Below are 22,083 nucleotides of genomic sequence, written 5' to 3' on the forward strand. Positions count from 1 at the left end.
GTGATTGCAATAATATCATAATTCCACGTGTTGATCAACACTCTGAGTTCATCAGTCTTACTTGTCAGGCTCCTTGCATTGAAATAAATGCAGTTTAGCCTACCAGTCCTCCCATGTCATACCCCGGTCTGCTCTGCTCACTGGACTTGCCTGGTTTATCCTCTATACGTGACTCCATCTTCTCACCTATGGGGCGAAATTCTCCCCCAACGGCGGGATGCCCGCCGACTGGCGCCAAAGCCGGCGCAAATCAGACGGGCATCGCGCCGGCAAAAAGGTGCGGAAGTCTCCGCATCTTTGGCGGCCTAGCCCCAACATTGAGGGGCTAGGCTGACGCCGGAGGGATTTCCGCCCCGCCAGCTGGCGGAAATGGCGTTTGTTGCCCCGCCAGCTGGCGCGGAAATGCGGCGCATGCGCGGGAGCGTCAGCGCCCGCTGTCAGTTTCCCCGCGCATGCGCGGGAGCGTCAGCGGCCGCTGAAAGTTTCCCGCGCATGCGCAGTGGGGAGAGTCTCTTCCGCCTCCGCCATGGTGGAGACCGTGGCGGAGGCGGAAGGGAAAGAGTGCCCCCACGGCACAGGCCCGCCCGCGGATCGGTGGGCCCCGATCGCGGGCCAGGCCACCGTGGGGGCACCCCCCGGGGTCAGATCGCCCCGCGCCCCCCCCCAGGACCCCGGAGCCCGCCCACGCTGCCTGGTCCCGCCGGTAAATACCAGGTTTGATTTACGTCGGCGGGACAGGCAATTCCTGGGCGGGACTTCGGCCCATCCGGGCCGGAGAATCCAGCGGGGGGTCCCGCCAACCGGCGCGGCTGGATTCCCGCCCCCGCCCAATCTCCGGGAGCGGAGACTTCGGCGGGGGCGGGGGCGGGGGCGGGATTCACGGCGGCCAACGGCCATTCTCCGACCCGGCGGGGGGTCGGAGAATGACGCCCCAGATATCCCACTATAAGCAGCCTTCTCGTCACAAAACACTAAATTATTATTAGGAAGTATGCAAGAGCAGGCTGAGGCAAATCACTCATTGCTTCATTACTTTCACCAACAAATATGTAGCCTCATTCTTCCCAGACCAACAGATTTGCATTGAACTTACTCATGGGATATTACTATTGCATACTGAAATCTAATCTTGATATTCAAGATATCACAGTTTGGGGATTTGTTGATACATTTTGTCAGAGAAACTACCAGGTAAAATGGTGGCATAATAATGTTATGAGGTTATCAAAAATTGTCAATTCAAATTATTTATTTGTATAAAGCACGAAGCAAATTCATGAAAACTGCCTTTTCTGAAGAATCTTGCACCACAGTAAACATAGTATCCAAAATCTAACACAAAACAAAATAGAAAAACTAGGCCAGCACAGTCAATTGATACTGTGATTAAAAGTCAGTAGGATAAAAGGCATTGGATTAATGACTAGTGCAGGACCTGGGCCAGAGTAATATACCTTCGTCCCCGAGGATAGTACACAGTACATACAATAGTTCTGACAGTTTACCTCACTCACTGTTCCAAATGGGTCACCAACAACATTCTGCTATTGGCTGGAAAGCACACAGCAAAATTAAGTCAGGCAACAGCCAGTCTGTGTTAGATCAAAGCTCTGCTACAGATGCAAGGTCTGACATTGGCTCCAATTGTTTCATGTCCCTCAAATGTTTTTGGCACTCGGTCCAGATGGTTCGTGAGAACTACCGATTAAACACAGATGGAAGTGAAACCCCTTCTGGCTTGCCGTAAGTGGAGTGCAGGTCACTATAAAATGTGAGCAATTTAATTACTGAACACCACCAGCCATATGGCTGGTCAAGAATGTCTTCTGCAACTTAGGCTGCAGGTAACTATGTACACCTATCCCAGACTTCAATGTTTTCAAGTACAGAGATGTACTGACAAAAGTTATAATCTTTATTATTGTCACAAGTAGGCTTACATTAACACTGCAATGACGTTACTGTGAAAATCCCCTAGTCGCCACACTCCAGCGCCTGTTCACGTACACTGAGGGAGAATTCAGGACGCTGGATTCTCCGCACCTCAACGCCGAAATCGCGGCCGGCGCCGGTGCGGAGAATCCATTTTCCTGCACGGAATCGGAACTGGCGCCGGTTCCCTGATTCTGTGGGCCCCGAAAATCGAGTACACCGCGCCGCCACGGACCTACCTGGGGCCATTGCTGGAGGCCCGTTCCGCCATTTTCCGCCCCCGACTGGCCGAAGTCCCGACGGCGTGGATCTAATGTGGTCCTGCCGGTCAGGAAACTAACGTAGCAGCTGCGGACTCAGTCCACGGCCGGCCTGGTCAGGGGCAGGCCGATCGGAGGGAAGGGGGGGCCTTATATGCAGCCGAGCAATGTTTGTGCGGGTGGTCAGGGTCGGGCGCGCGGCCGATCGGGGAGTCTATTTTCAATGTCCAGCTCCGCGGTCCGAGTCCGTCATGGAGCTACTTTTGCATATTTGCAAAATCTCAAAACAGTAAAAAAGAAATTCTCAGGATATGGGTGTCACTGGCAAGGCCAGCATTTATTGTCCACCTTAGTTGTCATTGAGAAGTTAGTGGCAGGCTGTCTTCTTCAACTGCTGCAGTGCACTTCACAAAGGTGTATTGCACAGTGCTGTTAAGGTAGGGAGTTCCCGGATTTCACAGTAAATTCATTGCAGTATTAATGTAAGCCTACTTGTGACAATAATAAAGATTATTATTATTATGATTCTGACCCATTGACACTGAAGGAACAGTGATATGCGACTAATTCAAGGTGATGGGTGACATGGAGGGAAATCTAGAGACGCTGCTGCTTCCATGCACCCAAGCAGCATAATCAAAGACCCCTCCCACCCAGCTTAGTCACTCTTCCAACTTCTTCCATCGGGCAGGAGATACAAAAGTTTGAGAACACGCATGAACAGATTCAAAGACAGCTTCTTCCCTGCTGTTACCAGGCTCCTAAACAACCCTCTTATGGGCTAACCTGGTTAATACTACACTCCTGTATGTTTCACCCAATGCCTGTGTCTATGTATTTACATTGTGTACCTTGTGTTACCCTTTTATGTATTTTCTTTTTGTCTTATTTTATTTTCATGTGCTAAATGAGCTAGAAAAGGAACTTGGTTAAAGAGGTGGGTTTTAAGGAGTGTCTTAAATGAAAGGAGAGGTACAGAAACAGGGTCTATGCAGCTAAAAGCATGGCTGCCAATGATAAGTGATTAACATTGAGGATGGTCATGCGGCTAGAATTAGAAGAGCACAGATATCTCTAAGGGTTGTAGGGCTTCAGGAAATTACAAAGGTAGGGCGGGATTCTCCGACCCTCCGTGCCAGAATCGCACCCGGCGGGTGGCCAGAGAATAGCCGTTCACACTGTAAATCCGGCACGACAGCGCTTCCGCGATTCTCCACGGACCCGCCAGGCACACGTGGGCGACGCAGCGCCGGTCGAGGGCCGTTGAAAGCGCCCCCCCGCGCTGATTATTCGCACTTGACGGGCCGAGGGCGCGCCAAGTCCCACCGGCGTGGTTCACATGTGGTCCCACCTGGCGGGACCTCGGCATTCTGGCTGCGGGGGCCATCCTGGTGGATGGGCGGAGGGATCCGACTCCGGAGACGGGCCTCCATGGTGGTCAGGCCCGCGATCGGGGGCTACCGATTGGCAGGTGCGCTCATTCCGGGGAGGGCTCATGTTCCTCCGCGCGGGACCCCTGTAGGGCTCCACCATGTTGCGCGGGGGCTGGCACGAAGATGCTCGCCGTGCGCATGCGCGGCCGGGCAAGCGTAACTGCAAGGCCCCACCGGCAGCCGGAGCTGCAGGACACACGCCGGGATCCTTCTCGCGCCCTTGCAAATGGAGGATCACCTGTTTTCCAGCGGGGACTTAGTCCCCAGAAGGAAGAATCCCGCCCAGGGAGTGGGAGACCACGGAGGCATTAAAAACCAAGGATGAGAATTGTTAAATTGAGGGAGGGCACAACCAGAAGCTAACATAATCCAGCAAATACAAGGGTTAGGAGTGAATACACCCAAAGTGCTGTTCGGAAGGGAATCCCAAGATTTTGTCCCAACAACAGTGAAGAAACAGCAATATATTTTCAAGTCAGGATGGTGAATGGGTTGGAGGGGAAATTCCAAGCGGTGGTGTTCCCAGGTATCTGCTGCCCTTGTCCTTCTAGATGGTAGCGGTTGTGGGTTTGGAAGGTGCTGCCTAAGGAGCCTGGGTGAATTCACGCAGTGCATCTTGTAGATGGTACACACTGCTACTGTGCGTCGATGGTGGAAGGTGTGAAAGTTTACCAATCCAGTGGGCTGCTTTGTCCTGAAGGTTGTCAAGCTTCTTGAGTTTTGTTGGAGCTGTGTTCATCCAGGCAAGGAGAGAGTATTCCATCACATTCCTATATTGTGCCTTTTAGATGGTGGACAGGCTTTGAGGAGTCAGATGAGTTACTCTCTGCAGAATTCCTAGCCTCTAACCTGCTCTTGTAGCCACAATATTTATATGGATATTCTAAACTTAAATAACATGCCAAGATTGTGAACAGTCTGGTTCAGCTTCAGACAATTATATGGTAGAAGAATCCAGTCATTGGCCTGGGATGGTCTTCACTATACAGAACACAAAGCTAGGTTGATTGGCCATGCTAAATTGCCCCTTCATATCCAGGGATGTGCAGGTTAGGTTATAGGGATAGGGTGAGGTGGGTGGGGCAGTAGACCTGTGTAGAGTGCTCTTTTGGAGGGTGAGTGCAGACTCAATGGGCCGTATGGCCTCCTTTTGCACTGTAGAGATTCTATGATTAATATCCCACAAATAGCTGTAAATTCTTTGATACTGTAGTGAATTTCTGTGGCACATCCGCACTGAATTGGTATCCTTCGATTCCAGGGAATCTGGTGTTTCAAATTAAAGCAATCGAACACGATGCTTAAAAGCAGGTCACATTTTCAAGTTGTGGGCTACTTGTGACTCAAATCTCCTGAGCTCCAGTGGATTCATTTCTCAGCTACAAAAATGTGTTATAAGGTACTCCATCACAAAGGTGAAGAGAAATAGTACAGAACTTATACACATTTATTTTAGATTTTGGCTCACTGAGCAGAAATGATGTCCACTCCCAGGATGTACCACCAGTGTTCACAAACTCCAGGCCTCTCACAGTTCAGGGAATTGTGCTCCTGCTCTTGGTATATATATATTTTTAATTGTGTCCTGTTGTCTGTTTATCTTTAATTCTGCATTCAATGTGTGCATTCATTTTATTCTCAATCTACTTCTGATGAATTTTTTAATCCAGTTCACAACCTGAAGTCTCCTTTTTAATTTTTATTATACTTTTGAAATTTTAAATTCTTGTTTGATGTTCCTTTTCATCCAGATCCTAATTTTTCTTTAGTTCCGCTCCTAAACAGTTCTCCTGTTAAATACGGAGAAGATTTTTGTTCAAAACACCCAATCTAGCTGTTGAGGGCTTAAAAAGTTTTCAGATAGGTGTTCAAAATTATTGGAGATTTGTAGAGTCAATAAAGCAAAACTCTACTCATGGTTGAGTTGGAAACTAGAATACAAAGGCCAGAATCTTCCGATCCCACCAGCAGAAGGAATTGTGGCAGGAGGCAAAAAGATCTGGGGCGAGATTCTCCGACCCCCCGCCGGGTCGGAGAATCGCCGGGGGCTGGCGTGAATCCCGCCCCCGGCGGTTGCCGAAGTCTCCGGCACCGGATATTCGGCGGGGGCGGGAATCGCGCCGCGCCGGTTGGCGGGGCCCCCCCCCGCGCGATTCTCCGGCTCGGATGGGCCGAAGTCCCGCCGCTAAAATGCCTGTCCCGCCGGCGTAGATAAACCACCTACCTTACCGGCGGGACAAGGCGGCGCAGGCGGGCTCCGGGGTCCTGGGGGGGGGGGGGGACGATCTGGCCCCAGGGGGTGCCCCCACGGTGGCCTGGCCCGCGATCGGGGCCCACCGATCCACGGGCGGGCCTGTGCCGTGGGGGCACTCTTTTCCTTCCGCCTTCGCCACGGTCTCCACCATGGCGGAGGCGGAAGAGACTCCCTCCACTGCGCATGCGCGGGACTGCCGTCAGCGGCCGCTAATGCTCCCGCGCATGCGCCACCCGGAGATGTCATTTCCGCGCCAGCTGGCGGGGCACCAAAGGCCTTTTCCGCCAGCTGGCGGGGCGGAAATTCGTCCGGCACCGACCTAGCCCCTTAAGGTTGGGGCTCAGCCCCCAAAGATGCGGAGCATTCCGCACCTTTGGGGCGGCGCGATGCCCGACTGATTTGCGCCATTTTGGGCGCCAGTCGGCAGACATCGCGCCGTTTCCAGAGAATTTCGCCCCTGTTTCCCAATGGTAGGATAAACTGTTGGAAGTTTGTTCTCCTGACATTCAAGGTAGAATAAAGGTGGGTCGAGCTGCCAGGGAATAATGTCGGGAACCCCACTTACATGCATTAGCATTTCTTGCTTCAGTATGTATAGGGCATTGGTGAAACCACATCTTGAATACCGCATGCAATTTTGGTCTCCTTTGTAAGGAAGGATGTAAATGCATTGGAGGCGGTTCTGAGGAGGTGAACTAGATTGACACCCGGAATGAGCGGATTGTCTTATCAGGTGAGGCTGCACAGACTGGGCTTGTTTCCACTCAAGTTTAATAGAAGAGTGAGAGGTGGCTTGATTGAAGTACATAAAATCCTGAATAGTTTTGACAAGGTGGACATGGAAAGGAAGTTTACTCTTCAGGATGAGTCTAGAACTAGGGCGCAGTTATAAAATTAGGAGTCACCCCTTATAGGACAGAGATTCGAAGAATTATTTTCTCTGAGAGGGTTGTGCAACTTTGGAACTCTTGTGCTGCAAAAGGCAGTGGAGATTGAATAATTTTAAGGCGGGGTTAGATAGTTTCTTGCTGGGCAAGAAAATCAAAGCTTATCGGAGGTAGATGGGAATGGAGAATTTAAAAAAACGAACAGGTCAGCCATGATCGTATTGAATAGTGGAATAACTTTGAGAGGCCGAATGGCCTACTTCTACTCCCATTTTGTATGTACGCTCATTGAAAGGCCACCTCATCCCCTAAATTAAGTTCCTCACCAGCGTGAATTTAGAACGTTCAGTTTTACGACTAAATACAATTGGCATGAACCTGCCGAGTTTCACCTCTTCCATGAGGGGCCCTGTATCCAAGGAATGATGTGCTGGCCTTGGAAAGGGTCCAGAGGAGGTTCACAAGAATGATTCCTGGAATGAAGAGCTTGTCGTATGAGGAACGGTTGAGGATTCTGGATCTGTACTCGTTGGAGTTTAGAAGGATGAGGGGGATCATATTAAAACTTACAGGATACTGCGAGGCTTGGATAGAGTGGACATGGAGAGGATGTTTCAACTAGTAGAAAAAACTAGAACCAGAGGGCACAATCTCAGACTAAAGAGACAAACCTTTAAAATTGAGATGAGGAGGAATTTCTTCAGCCAGAGGGTGGTGAATCTGTGGGACTCTTTGCCGTAGAAGGCTGTGGAGGCCAAATCACTGAGTGCCTTTATGACAGAGATAGATAGGTTCTTGATTAATAAGGGGGTCAGGGATTAAGGGGAGAAGTCAGGAGAATGGGGTTGAGAAAAATATCAATCATGATTGAATGGCAGAGCAGTCTCGATGGGCTGAGTGGCCTCTTTCTGCACTGTAGAGATTCTATGATTTGTCCCATTTCCCTGCTGTAGTGCATGGTCCTGCAAATTCATCTTTTCCAAATATGTATTTTATTCCTTCATTAAAGTTACTACTGAATCTGCTTCCACCATCTTTAAGACAATTTAGCATGGCCAATCCATCTAACCTGCACATTTTTGGACTGTGGGAGGAAACCGGAGCACCCGGAGGAAACCCATATAGACAAGGAGAGAATGTGCAAACTCCACACAGTCACCCGAGGTCGGAATCGAACCTGAGTCCCTGGTGCTGTTGAGGCAGCAGTGCTAACCACTGTGCCGCCGTGTTGCCCCCTAATAAGCCAGCTTTTAAAGGGCCAGCAGAGGCACTGTGGCTGAATGGTCTCCTTTTGTGTTGCAAGATCCTATGTTGTGAATATTTGGAAGGACAGTTCTTTTAGATGATTAAAAATGTTTTAATGTGTAAAAAAAATCAATTTCAGTTGGTTATACCATTGCTGTCAAGCAGATGATTTCTGTGGATCTTGTCATGGCAGGTGTGGCTCCAACAATGGACCAGAAAGTCAGGGACAACCCGGGTAGGTCGTTTGGAGGAGCACCAGCCGGATTTAATGCTAACCTTGCAGATAATGAGCTACTGTCAGGACATCTGCCTCTTTAAAGAACAAGAGCCCACCTCAAGCTCAGTAGCATCACCAATAGTAGTAACCACTGCTAGGACTTCACCCAGCTGAGAGACACAGTGATGGAGGCTGCGGGAAGCTAGGTGGGGTCAAGGGTTGTTGGGGCTAGTCTGGCAGGCCGCAGAGAAGGGGATGGGTCTTGCAATGAGGGCAGCTACTGTCACCGGTGGGCCCCTTCCTGGGCTACAGAGTGTCCGATTAGGAGGCCCCCAATGCCGTGCTAGTGAGACAGGAAAATCCCCTTGATTGGCCACTTAAGTGGCACAATTGGCTACTGGGCAAGAAGGTGTTCTTTATCTTTTCTGCTGCTGCTAGAATGCCTGCAGGCATTCCAGAATGCTCCATCCTCTTTCTGATTTCTCCCCCAACCCTCCAACACCACCTATCTTGCTCTTGAGGGCTCCATAAAATGTAACCCTATATTAAGGGAATGAAATGCAAAGGTCATGCCACAACAACAAATATTATAACTGAAGCATTATAGATCTATTCAGTAGGTCAAATCTCCTAACACTATTCTATAACTGCCCAAACTAAAAATCCCAGATTACACTGCAAATTCACGTCCCATGTGAAATTTGCAAATACATTGCAAAATAAAGAACCACAAAGCTGTAAATCCTAACGTGAACAGGTCACAGCCACCAGGGTCCGTCCCATTCTCCATTTATTCATGAATAGCACTCCATGTGATGGAACTATGAAATAAATCTATCTTGATTAGCTATTTTGAATTTACCCTACAGAAATAGGCCTACAGCACTTCCTTGATGGCTCAGTGTACATGGTGTCACACTGAGCTTTATAGTTCTATTAGTCAATTCAGCTGGGAGGCAAAATCCAGGTATTATAAGTAAAATTTTGTACTTGAAATTTTGTATTTCTTGTTCATTTTGCAACATAATCCAAGCGCTTGGGCAGTTCCATGAAGTCATGTGTATCTGTGTATATATCTAAGCAAGCATTGAGAAAAATATGAACTGCAGAGAACAATTAACTTAAAGAGGAAAATTTGAAAAGGAGGTGGAGTGGGCATCTACATAGGATGCCATGGATATAAACAGCAACATTTCAGCAACAATAAATTCAATTGCAGAGCTGTTTGACGAACAAGGAAATCTGGTCATTTGTTTAGTTTTTTAAATTTGGGTTTTGATCCTTATTGTGAAAACACCTTCTAACCTGAAGAATCTGTCTCTTTATTCAATGATTCTATATAAGGCCTAGATTTATTTTCTGTCTCTGAAAATTATTGTACTATTTTGTTTGGAACATTGTGTCCTGTACTACTAAACATGCAAAAATCACAGAAGGTACTTTAAGGGAGATTATTTAATATCTGTTATTTTGTCTAGCTGAGAAAATAGCCACTTGTACCTATCTGCTTGTTTGATTATTGTCGTGCTGCCGACTAAATGCAATCACTTCAGTAACAAATAAAAGTTGTTACAAGGAGAACTTCCTCTTTGTTGCTCATGGGTTCCCAGGAATAGCAAAAAGAGCATTCTTTCCCTCGCCACTGAGCCCATTCATTTCACTGTCAACTGTCTGAAAAAGACTGTTAACAACGTTGGGTCATGTTTAACTTGAGATAAGCTTCGGAACGTATATCTGCATCATTACTCATACTACCTATTTACACCTCATTCACGTTGCCCAGTTCCATCCCTGCCTCAACTCATCCAGGCCTCTGTTACCTCTAGAATGAATTATTTCAGCACTCATGGTTTCCTACCTTGCACCCTCACTAAACTTAGTGGACGCAATTTAATGGCCACGCTGCGTCTGAAAAGCAGCTTGCCACAGCGCAGTTTGGCCAATAAAAGCCGGGAGACCCCATTCCCGGGATCTACTCAACCTGCATCGCCGAGTAATTAAAATTGATGGTGCACAAGTTATTCTAAGGCCCTGTCATCTAAAGTAAGATGCATAACAGCAGCATATCGTAATGGAGGCTTCAATAAATCAGGAAAAAGTAATATTACATGGAAGTTATAATGAGCCAAATGGGATGCAAGACAGATGATGAAGCAAATTTGAACAAGCTGCAACTTACAATAATGGTTTACCTCCATTTAAAAAAAGTTTAGTCAAGCTCCCGTCATGGCACCATATGCTATGGTACTTATTGCAAAGGTTCTGGGTTTGATTCATTGCCTGTTCAGAGCTCACTGCAGCTAATGCTGCAGTAACAATATTGAATTTGGCATCAGCACCACCGGAAAGTGGAAGAAAAATAGTCAATTTAGGCTTCTGATTGCTGAGTGCACGTGTAGACGGTGGATGGGAACAAGATTCTACTTGGCTGTGATAATCATAGTAAAGGCATCATCAAACTGTTTCCCATCAGTCACTTTCCAGGATCTAGGTATTTACCAGAAGACTACAGTCAGCCATTTCAGAATAATTTCTCAGCAGGAGTCACTGCTTTAGAAGAGGAGGAATAAATGGAGGCATTAAACAACAGAAAAAATTAAAATTAAACTCCAAGATTTAAGTAAGTTCAGAACTGGGCCGGGATTCTCCCCTACCCGGCGGAGCGGGGGGGGGTCCCGGCGGGATGGAGTGGTGGGAACCACTCCGGCGTCGGACCGCCCCAAAGGTGCGGAGAAATCCGCACCTTTAGGGCCAAGCCCTCACCGTGAGGGGCTAGGCCCACGCCAGAGTGGTTTCCGCTCCAACGGCTAGCGTGGAAGGCCTTTGGTGCCACGCCAGCCAGGGCCGAAAGGACTTCGCTGGCCGGCGGAAGTCCGCAGCACGGGAGCGTCAGCGGCTGCTGACGTCATCCCCGCGCATGCGCGGGTGGGGTCTCTTCCGCGTCGGCCATGGTGAACGCTATGGCCGAGGCGGAGGGAAAAGAGTGCCCCCACGGCACAGGCCCGCCCGCAGATTGGTGGGCCCCAATCGTGGGCCAGGCCACTGTGGGGGCACCCCCCGGGGCCTGATCGCCCCGCGCCCTCACCCAGGACTCCAGAGCCTCGCCCGCGCCGCCAGTCCGGCCAGGAAGATAGGTGGTTTGATTCACCCCGGCGGGACTGGCATGACAGCAGCAGGACTTCGGCCCATCGCGGGCCAGAGAATCGCCGGGGGGGGCCGCCGACTGGCGCGCCGCGATTCCCGACCCCGCCGAATATCCAGTGCCAGAAAATTCGGCGGCCGGCGGGGGCGGGATTCACGCCATCCTCCGGCGATTCTCCGACCCGGCGGGGGGGTCGGAGAATCCCGCTCCCTTCTGCCATCCTGGGTATTCTGCTAATTCCACTTAGTTACATTCAGTATTGGAAATTTACAGCTACATAATTTTCACAGCAGCTACATTTTTAAAAAAAGAATGTAAAAACAGCAAAATGACATTTGGCACAGAATGGGTGAATATAGAAAAATTATCTGCTCATTTACATCCGTGTTCAATTTACTTCTGTCCTGATGGCTGTTCTCCCCACAGGTGCCAGGTGCAAATTTGAATCTATTTATTATCTCTGTATGAGTCACTGTGACACAATGTGAATCTCAACAACTCACCAGTAAAACCACTCATGCATTCAGGACAAAATGCAGCAAAGCTACCGATGTTATTTAGCATTATGAAGGTAGAGTGCTGTAAAATACCAAGACGCTACCTTCTGTGCCTGACATTTTCAGTCTAAAATTGCCATTTCTTAAAATCTAAAGTGCAACAGAAATAAAGGCTCCAATTATTCATTAGGTGTGTTAGTCTCACTACTGTTTTGATTACTAATGTATCTACAGATTCACAGTAGCATTGAAAACTCTCTGAAACCATTCTATTTTTGTTACAGTAATGATTTACACTCCAGGTGGTTTGAGTCTTTTAAAAGAAAAACGCTATTTTTTGGAGTTCATTTACTTAAAGACAAACTATAATTGACTACACTTGAGTGACAGCAAAATGAAACTTTTGCAAATAGAATTATAAAAAATATGAAGTAACTTGTGTCCATATCGGTTTATAATTACTTTTTATATGAATTCCTATTCATCAGGTTAAACATTACACCACGTTGGCCATCTAATTTGCAGGTAGATTTTGTATGAATTGTGTCAATTCTGCTACTTCGACCATATAGGCCGGGATTCTCCGATCCTGCGGCCAAGTTCTGACGCCGGCGTCAAAAGTGGCACAAGCGACTCCGGCGTCAAAGGTCCTCCAGGCCCAGGCATTCACCCCTTCCTATGGGGCTAGTACAGTGCTGGAGTGGTGTCCGCTACTCCGGCGCTCGAAAGCCGGCGTGCCACGGCCGGTGTGGGTCCGCGCATGCGTGCCACGGCCGTCGCGGGTCTGCGCATGGGTTGCCATCTCCGCGCCGGCCCCCGGGCAATAAGGCGGAGCACTAAAGGGGCCCGGCGCGGAGGAACATAGGCCCCCCATGGAATTAGCCCGCCCGCCGATCAGTAGGCCCCGATCGCGGGCCTGACCACCGTGGAGGCCCCCCCCAGAATCGGATCCCCCCGCTCCCCACCAGGACGGCCCCCGCGGCCAGAATTCCGAGGTCCTACTGGGTAGGACCATACGTAACCCACGCCGGCGGGACTCGGCCAAACTCAGCGGGTACTCGGCCCGTTGAGGCAAAGAGAATCGCCGGGGGGTGGGGGGGGGGGGGGGGAGCTTTCAACGGTCCCCGACCGGTGTGGTGGCAACCCCGCAGACGCGATTGCCGCCGATTCTCCAGTCGGCAGAGAATCGGTGGCCCAGTGTCGGAGCGCCGTGGTGTGAATCTCGGCCCCCCCCGGTGATTCTCCGACCCGGCGCGGGATCGGAGAATCCCGGCCATAGTTTCAAATTTCAAATATACCCCATCAGCATTATAAAATGTATACAAATACATTCTATACCAATAAATTACAAAAATGCAAATGCTGAGAATCTGAAATAAAACTACCAGAATGACACAGCAAACCTGTCAACATTTGAAACAAATCAGAAGTTTAAAATTTTGGTTTGAGCACTGTGAGTCCAAATGTGGGATGTACACCTGAAATACTGACCTCATCCTTTCTGTTTTCAGATGCTGACAAAATTCTATCAATTTCCATTCTAACAAGTACTGTGCTTTAATGTGAATTTTTTCTATGTTAACCTATTTTAGATCAATATAAACTTTTAATACAAAACGCCCAATGTTCTCAGTGCCAAGTTTCCAACAACCACCGAACCACCGCCCATCTCACCCCCCATGCCACCCTGCAACTCCTGCACCCACTCAAACAAGTGAATAATGTTCAGTATGTGTCATCTCAGAAGTAATTTAAAAAAATAATTTAATGGGATGTGGACTGGGCCAGCATTCATTGCCCATCCCTAATTGAACGGCTTGCTAGGCCAATCAGAGGGCATTTTAAGAGTCAACCACATTGCTGTGGGTCTGGAGTCACATGTAGGCCAGACCAGGTAAGGATGGCAGATTTCCTTCCCTAAAGGTAATTAGTGAACCAGATGGTTTTGGTGATCTCCAGGGATGCTGCACTCCGTATTTCTGAGAAAGCTGGGCTCGTAAGGTCCCAGAAAAATGTGATCGCCGACCCAGGGGAATGTTTGAGCGTCAATCCAACAATAGGTGAAATTCTCCCATCCTGCCCATGGCAGGTTTGGTAGTGGGCGGAGGCGGAGAATCTGGCGGGTATGCGAAACAGCTGAGTGTTTGTATCAGAGGACCAGATTATGGACCGGGCATTGTTGATTGGTCAGTTGAAAATGTATCTCTGGAAAGCTATGTCATCAGGAGTGACTTGACCCGAGTAAAATTGGGTTCAAAGACATGTGCCTTGTTGGTGTTAACATATCCAGGAACGGACTTCCGGTGGCGGCCATGGAGGAGTAGGTCGCATATTCGATAGCTCCCGCCTGAATCGGACTTTCGGACCTTTTTTCCCGGATTTTTGTGGACTTTATGAAATAAATCGGTGGAGTTAGCATCTGTAAGGAGGATTTCCCCCCCAGTGTATGGATAGCTAGACCAGAAGTGGCCGTGTGAAACAAATTAATCCCGATAGAGGTAAGCGAGGGGAGCTGGCAGAGTGGCGAAGCATGGCAGACGGCAAGGACCAGGGAGCGGCGGCTCACTGGCCGAAGGAGCAACAGATGGAATTTTTCAAGAGTTGCTTTGCCGAGCTAAAAAGGGATACGCTTGACCCAATGAAAGCATCGATCGACCAAATGGTCGCGACTCAGGCAGCCCAGGGGAAAGCGATACAGGAGATCGAATTAAAACTCTCCAACCAAGAGGACGAGATAACTGTGCTGGAGCATAAGGTGGAGGTGCTGGAGGACCGCCACAAGCAGATGCAGGAGAAGCTGGAGGAGCTGGAGAACAGAACCAGGAGGCAGAATTTAAGGATCATTGGCCTTCCTAAAGGTATTGAGGGATCAGATGCAGGAGCATATGTGGCGAGTATGCTGGAGTCGTTGATGGGACCGGAGGCGTTACCTCGACCCCTGGAGCTGGATGGAGCTCACAGAGCCCTCGCAAGGAAACCCAAGGTGAACGACCCGTCAAGGGCCATGGTGGTCCGTTTCCACCGATTTTCAGACAAGGGGCGTGTCCTGCGATGGGCCAAGAAGGAACGGAGCAGCAAGTGGGAGAATAATGAGGTGCGCATCTATCAGGACTTGGGTGCGGAGCTGGCCAAGAGACATGCAGGGTTCAACCTGGCAAAGGCAACCCTCGTTAAGGGGGTGAAGTTTGGGGTGTTATACCCAGCGAGACTGCGGGTAACGCACGAGGACCAACACTATTATTTAGAGTCGCTAGATGATGTTTGGACATTTATTAAAGAGAAGAAGTTGGACTCGAGTTAAGAGACGCTTAATGCTTCGAAGATGGGAGGAGGCGGCGGTCTGTACTTGTGTTCTGTTTTAAATAAGATTGTGGGGCGCTTTGTTTAGAAGGTGGTTGATACGGGAGGGGAAGGGGGCCCTGAAGCCAGCACTACCCTTCGGGGGACTGGGTTTAAGTGAGTGTGTTTGTTTGGATTCATGGTTATGCTAATGGCTCTTGGAGAGCAGGGGCGGGATACTCCGAACCCCTGCCGGGTCGGAGAATCGCCGGGGGCTGGCGTGAATCCCGCCCCCGCCGTGTCCCGAAGTCCCCGCCACCAGAGATTCAGCGGGGGCGGGAATCGCTCCGCGCCGGTCGGCGGGGGCGGGAATTGCACCACGCCGGTCGGTGGGCCCACCATCCGCCGATTCTCCGGCCCGCGATGGGCCAAAGTCCCGCTGCTGGAATGCCTGTCCCGCCAGCGTGGATTAAACCACCTTTTGAACAAGGCGGCTCGGGCGGGCTCCGGGGTCCTGGGGGGAGGCGTGGGGCAATCTGACCCCGGGGGGTGCCCCCACGGTGGCCTGGCCCGCGATCGGGGCCCACCAATCCGCGGGTGGGACGGTGCCGTGGGGGCACTTTTTCTTCTGCCTTCGCCATGGTCTTCACTATGGCGGAGGCGGAAGAGACCCCCTCCCCTGCTCACGGCATCGCCACGCATGCGCAGGGGAGGGGGTCTCTTCCGCCTCCGCCATAGTGAAGACCATGGCGTAGGCGGAAGAAAAGAGTGCCCCCACGGCACAGGCCCGCCCGCGGAACGGTGAGTCCCGATCACGGGCCAGGCCACCGTGGGGGCAGCCCTTGGGGCCAGATCGCCCCGCGCGCCCCCCCCCCCCAGGACCTCTGAGCCTGCCCGCCCGCCTTGTCGCGCCGTTCAAAAGGAGGTTTAATTCACGCCGGAGGGCGAGGGTTCACAGCGGCGGGACTTCAGCCTTCGTGGGCCAGAGAATCGCCGGGGGTGGGCCCGCCGACCGGTGCGATTCCCGCCCCCGCCGAATCTCTGGTGGTGGAGAATTCGGGACACGGCAAGGGCGGGATTCACACCAGCCCCCGGCGATTCTCCGACCCGGTGGGGGGTCAGAGAATTGCGCCCCAGGTTTTTGGTGTTCGGGGGGGAGTGGGTGGGGGAGATGGCTGCTCTGCGGGCGAGGGACATATTTTCTTCAGGGAATAAAGGGAGGGTTGGGGGCGGCTGCTGCTTGAGGGGATGCCCGGGGAAGCGTGGGGCGCGGGCTCGGAGCTGGTGAAGAAAGGGGGGTGGCTAGTCGACGGAGGGGAGGGGGTGGTAGCCCCCAGTCCAGGCTGATTACTTGGAACGCGAGAGGTCTGAATGGGCCAGTGACGAGAGCACGCGTGTTCGCGCATTTAAAGGGACTAAAGGCAGACATGGCAATGCTCCAGGAGACAGATCTGAAGGTCACAGATCAGATTAGATTAAGGAAGGGTTGGGTGGGTCAGGTGTTCCACTCAGGGCTGAACTCGAAGACCAGGGGGGTAGCAATTCTGATCAGCAAGCGAGTGACATTTGAGGCTGGGCGAATAGTGGCTGATAAAGGGAGTAGGTATATCATGGTGAATGGGAAGTTGGAGCGAAGTCCGAGTGGTGCTCGTGAATGTCTACGCCCTGAACTGGGACGATGTGGATTTTATGAGGCGTGTGTTAGGCAAAATCCCGGACCTGGGGCGGGATTCTCCGACCCCCCTGCCGCGTCGGAGAATCGGCAGGGGGTGCCGTGAATCCCGCCCCCTCCGGCCGCCGAATCCTCCGCCACCCGATATTCGGTGGAGGCGGAAATCGCGCCACGCCGGTCGGTTCCCCCCCAGGCGATTCTCCGGCCCGCGATGGGCCGAAGTCCCGCTGCGGTCATGCCACTCCCGCCGGCGTAAATCAAACCACCTAACTTACCGGCGGGACTAGTGGCGCGGGCGGGCTCCGGGGTCCTGGGGGGGGGGCACGGGGTGATCTGGCCCCGGGGGGGTGCCCCCACGGTGGCCTGGCCCGCGATCGGGGCCCACTGATCCGCGCGCGGGCCTCTGCCGTGGGGGCACTCTTTTCCTTGACCCCCCCCTGCGCATGAGCGGGGATGAAGTCAGCAGCCGCTGATGCTCCCGCGCATGCGCGGACTTCCGCCGATTGGCGGAGTCCCTTCGGCCCCGACTGGCGTGGCGCCAAATGCCTTTCCCGCCGGCCGACGGCGCGCCAACCATTCCTCCGTGGGCCTCGCCCCTCAAGGTGAGGGACTGGCCCCTAAACGTGCAGAGAAATCCGCAGCTTTGGGGCGGCCCGACGCCGGAGTGGTTCACGCCACTCCCTCCCGCCGGGACCCCCCGCCCCACCGGGTAGTGGAGAATCCCGGCCCTGGAGTCACACAACGTGGTCATGGGAGCAGAAATAATATGGTTATTGAACCTGAATTGGATCGCTCAAAATCCAAGATAGGGAAGAGGCCGGCGGCGGCAAGGGAGCTGAAGGGCTTTATGGAACAGATGGGGGTCGTAGACCCCTGGTGGTTTACACGGCCGAGGATAAAGGAGTTTTCCTTCTTCTCCCACGTCCACAAAGTTTATTCCCGTAATGATTTTTTTGTTCTGGGCAGGGCGTTGATCCCAAAGGTGACGGGGACGGAATACTTGGCGATTACAGTTTCGGACCATGTGCCGCACTGGGTAGATTTGCGGCTTGGGGGGGAGAGAGGGCACCGTCCGCTGTGGAGACTGGACGTGGGGTTGTTAGCGGACGAGGTGGTTTGCAGGCGGGTGAATAAGAGTATCCAGAGCTATTTGGAAACAAACGACACGGGAGAGGTTTTAGCAGCGACGGTCTGGGAAGCCCTGAAGGCAGTTATTAGAGGGGAACTTAATCGATCCGGTCCCATAGAGAAAAGAGGGAAAGGGTGGAGAGGGAGAGATTGGTGGAGGAGTTACTCCGGGTGGATAGGAAATATGCGGAGGCCCCAGACGCGGGACTCCTGAGGGAGCGGCGCAAGCTTCAGGCGGAGTTTGAATTGTTGCCACAGGGAAAGCGGTAGAACAGTTGAGGAAGGCTAGGGGTGCGGTGTATGAATATGGGGAGAAGGCGAGCAGGATGCTGGCGCACCAGCTTAGGAAGAGAGAGGCGGCCAGGGAGATTGTGGGAGTAAAGAATAAGGAAGGCAACTTGGTCTCAAATCCAGAGGGGGTGAATAAAGTTTTTAAGGAATTCTACAGCAAACTATATGAGTCAGAACCCCCAGCGGGTGCGGAAAGGATGAGGCAATTTCTGGACCAATTGATGTTCCCAAGGGTGGAGGAGGGTCTGGTGGAGGGACTGGGGGCACCGATCGAGAAAGAAGAAATTATTAAGGGGCTGGAGGGCATGCAGTCGGGCAAAGCTCCGGGGGCGGATGGCTTCCCAGTGGAATTTAAAAAAACATTTTCAGAGGTGTTGAGCCCACTATTGATGAGGACCTTTAATGAGGCTAGAGAGAAGGGAATCCTCCCCCCTACAATGTCACAGGCATTGATCTCACTCATTCTGAAATGGGAGAAGGACCCTGAGCATCGGTTTTCGCTCTATGCGGATGATCTCCTCCTGTATATTCCGGACCCATTGGAGGGGATGGGGGAGGTCATGCGGATCTTAAGGGAATTTGGCAGTGTCTCGGGGTGTAAATTGAATGTGAGGAAGAGTGAGCTGTTTGTGATCCAGGCTAAAGGGCAGGAGAAGACACTGAGGGAACTACCGCTGAGGAGGGTAAAGAAGAGCTTTCGATACAGGGGGCACCGAAGTAGGATTTGTTGCATAAGCTTAATCTGACCCGGCTGGTGGAACAAATGGAAGGGGACTTTAAAAGATGGGACATGCTACCCCGCTGTCACTGGCGGGGAGGGTACAGACCGTGAAAATGACGGTCCTCCCAGGTTCTTATTTGTATTCCAGTGCCTTCTCATCTTCATCCCTAAGGCCTTTTTCACACGGGTTAATAAGATCATCTCGGGATTTGTGTGGGCGAACAAGACCCTGTGAGTGAAGAGAGTGCTGTTGGAACACAGTCGGGGAGGGGGGGCTGGCGCTGCCGAACTTTTGTAACTATTACTGGGCGGCCAACATTACCATGATCAGGAAGTGGATATTAGGGGGGGGTCGGCATGGGAACGGTTGGAGGCGGCGTCATGCAAAGGCACCAGTTTGGGAGCGCTGATAGCGGTGCCTCTGCCGTTCTCGCCGGCCCGCTACTCCACAAGTCTGATGGTGGTGGCGACACTGAAGATCCGGGGGCAGTGGAGGAGACACAAGAGGGTGGAGGGAGCGTCGGTCTGGACCCCGGTATGTAATAACCACAGGTTCCTGCAAGGTAGGATGGACGGCGGGTTCCAGAGCTGGCAGAGGGCGGGTATTAGAAGGATGGGTGACCTGTTTATAGATGGGAGCTTTCACAGCCTGCAGGCGCTGGAGGACAAGTATAAATTACCGCCAGGGAACGGCTTTAGGTATTTACAAGTGCAAACCTTTCTGAGGAAGCAGGTGGTGGCCTTCCCGCTGCTGCCGCCACGGGGGATACAAGACAGAGTCGTGTCCGGTACCTGGGTGGGGGAGGGGAAGGTGTCGGATATCTACCAGGAGCTGTTGGAGGCGGAGGAAACCCCGGTGGAGAAGCTTAAAGGCAAGTGGGAGGAGGAGTTAGGAGGGGAGTTAGAGCTGGGACTATGGGCAGAAGCCCTAAGTAGGGTCAATTCCTCCTCATCATGTGCCAGGCTCAGTCTCATACAGTTTAAAGTGGTTCACCGGGCACACATGACGGTGGCGAGGATGAGCAAGTTTTTCGGGTAGAAGACAGATGTGCGAGGAGCCCAGCAAACAATGTCCATATGTTTTGGGCATGCCCGAAGCTTGAGGAGTTCTGGCAGGGGTTTGCCAGGGCAATGTCCAAGGTGCTAGGAACACGGGTGGTGCCGAGTCCAGAGGTGGCGATCTTTGGAGTGTCGGAAGACGCGGGAGTTCAGGAGTGAAAGAGGTCGACGTTCTGGCCTTTGCCTCCCTGGTAGCCCGGAGATGGATTCTGTTATTGTGGAGGGACTCAAAGCCCCCGAGTGTAGAGACCTGGGTCAATGACGTGGCTGGGTTTCTCAGCCTTGAGAAAATAAAGTTTGCCTTAAGAGGATCAATGTTAGGGTTCTCCCGGAGGTGGCAATCATTCGTCGACTTCCTTGGGGAAATTTAATTGAAAATGTCGGCAGTAGCAGCTTTCTAAGGGGGGAGGGGGTTAGTGTTGTGTTGTGTTTGTTTTTTGTTATTTTCGGTGGTCTGTGAAGACAGAGTCATTCGGGGAAATATCTATTTTTGCACTATGTTAATGTTTAACGCTTTTTGTTCTTTTTCTGTATTTCAATAAAAATAAAAATAAAACATATCCAGGAACATATGATGAAATACAGCTGCTAGTGAATGCCAAATCAAACGAGCGAATAAGTGAGAGATCCTACATTCCAGAGGCTGAGTTGCGAAAACTGTGAGGTTGCATATGGTGCCACATTTGTGCGAGTGATGTGGGTGCATGTGACGCATCTTTGTTGTATCGACAATTTCAGTGAAATTTACCTTTTTATTTGTAGTATCATTTGTCTATTAATTGAATGAAATTAAATGAAAATCGCTTATTGTCACAAGTAGGCTTCAAATGAAGTTATTGTGAAAAGCCCCTAGTCGCCCTATTCCGGCGCCTGTTCGGGGAGGCTGGTACGGGAATTGAACCATGCTGCTGGCCTGCCTTGGTCTGCTTTCAAAGCCAGCGATTTAGCCCTGTGCTAAACCAGTCACATGTAATTTGCATTTGTTCTGACTCGCATTAAAGTTAAAGCTACAAAAGTCATAATTTCTTCATTTGAGAAAATATTTAACAGAAAATTGGGTAGGCAGGACAAAATTCATGGTATGACACATTATACAGGTAATGTGGAAGGATCAAATTATTATTTTCAATGGATCCTAAGGGCGGGATTCTCCGTCAGCGACGCCGAAATTGGGAAAGGCGATTGGGCGGAGAATCGGTCGTGAAGTCAAAATCATGGCCAGCGCCGGGTGCCTGCCAGAATGCCATGATCCAGTGCCTCGACAGCGGCGCCATTGCGTTCTAATCTGCACGTACAGTAAACGCCGTTCGCATATCATTAACAGGCCTGACCCATTATTCAATGGGGCCTCTGTGATGCTCCGCCTCCGCAGGTAGGAATTACCGACGGCGTGTTTTATTTGTGGTTTCAAAAATCGGGAAATAGGTGCCATGGCCGATGAGGGAGAGAGAGGAGGTAGGACATGCAGAGGCACAACCCTGAGATGCCGGACCTGCCTCTGCCTCTGCCAGGCCCAGAGGTGCAGTGGGGGTTCCAGGAAATGGGCTGTGGGGTCGGAGTGCCATGAGCTGCAAGGCAGTCATCTTGGTGCGAACCTGACAGACCGCCCTCTGTGGCCTGTGGAGGCACCGCATGAGGCCTCGAGTGTACTGGCAGTGCCAGTCATTTGAGGTTCTGCCGGACCGGACATGCCATTGAAGACACCGGCTGAGCAGGGGGACAGTGCGAATTATCTGCAAAATCATGGCGCACCTGGCACCACGGTGTTATGAGGGAGGACACCTGCTCCCGGTAGCCATCAGGATGACAGCCGCCCTGAACCTCTACTTCCAGACGTTGAGTGGAGGCCTGTCTGGGATCTCACAGATCTCGGTGCACATGACAGGCTGGTCTTCACAAACCGAAAGGGACTCCACTCAATGAACGTGCAGCTGGTGTGTGACCATGAGATGCACATCATGCATTGCTGCACTGATACCCGGGCAGTATGAAAGAAGCATTCATCCTGGCCCAGTCGACGGTACCTGACCTCTTCATTGTGCACCCCCTGACTGAGGGGTTGGCTC

At 51.5% G+C, this 22,083-nt stretch overlaps 1 protein-coding gene across 1 annotated transcript in view; it reads right to left on the reverse strand.

Moving 5' to 3' along the window:
• Positions 1-22,083, reverse strand: part of ece2a (endothelin converting enzyme 2a) — a 465,220-nt gene that overhangs the window by 309,387 nt on the left and 133,750 nt on the right. The window lies entirely within an intron of this gene.

The sequence above is a fragment of the Scyliorhinus torazame genome, chromosome 14, assembly GCF_047496885.1.
Source record: "Scyliorhinus torazame isolate Kashiwa2021f chromosome 14, sScyTor2.1, whole genome shotgun sequence".
NCBI classification, from domain to species: domain Eukaryota; kingdom Metazoa; phylum Chordata; class Chondrichthyes; order Carcharhiniformes; family Scyliorhinidae; genus Scyliorhinus; species Scyliorhinus torazame.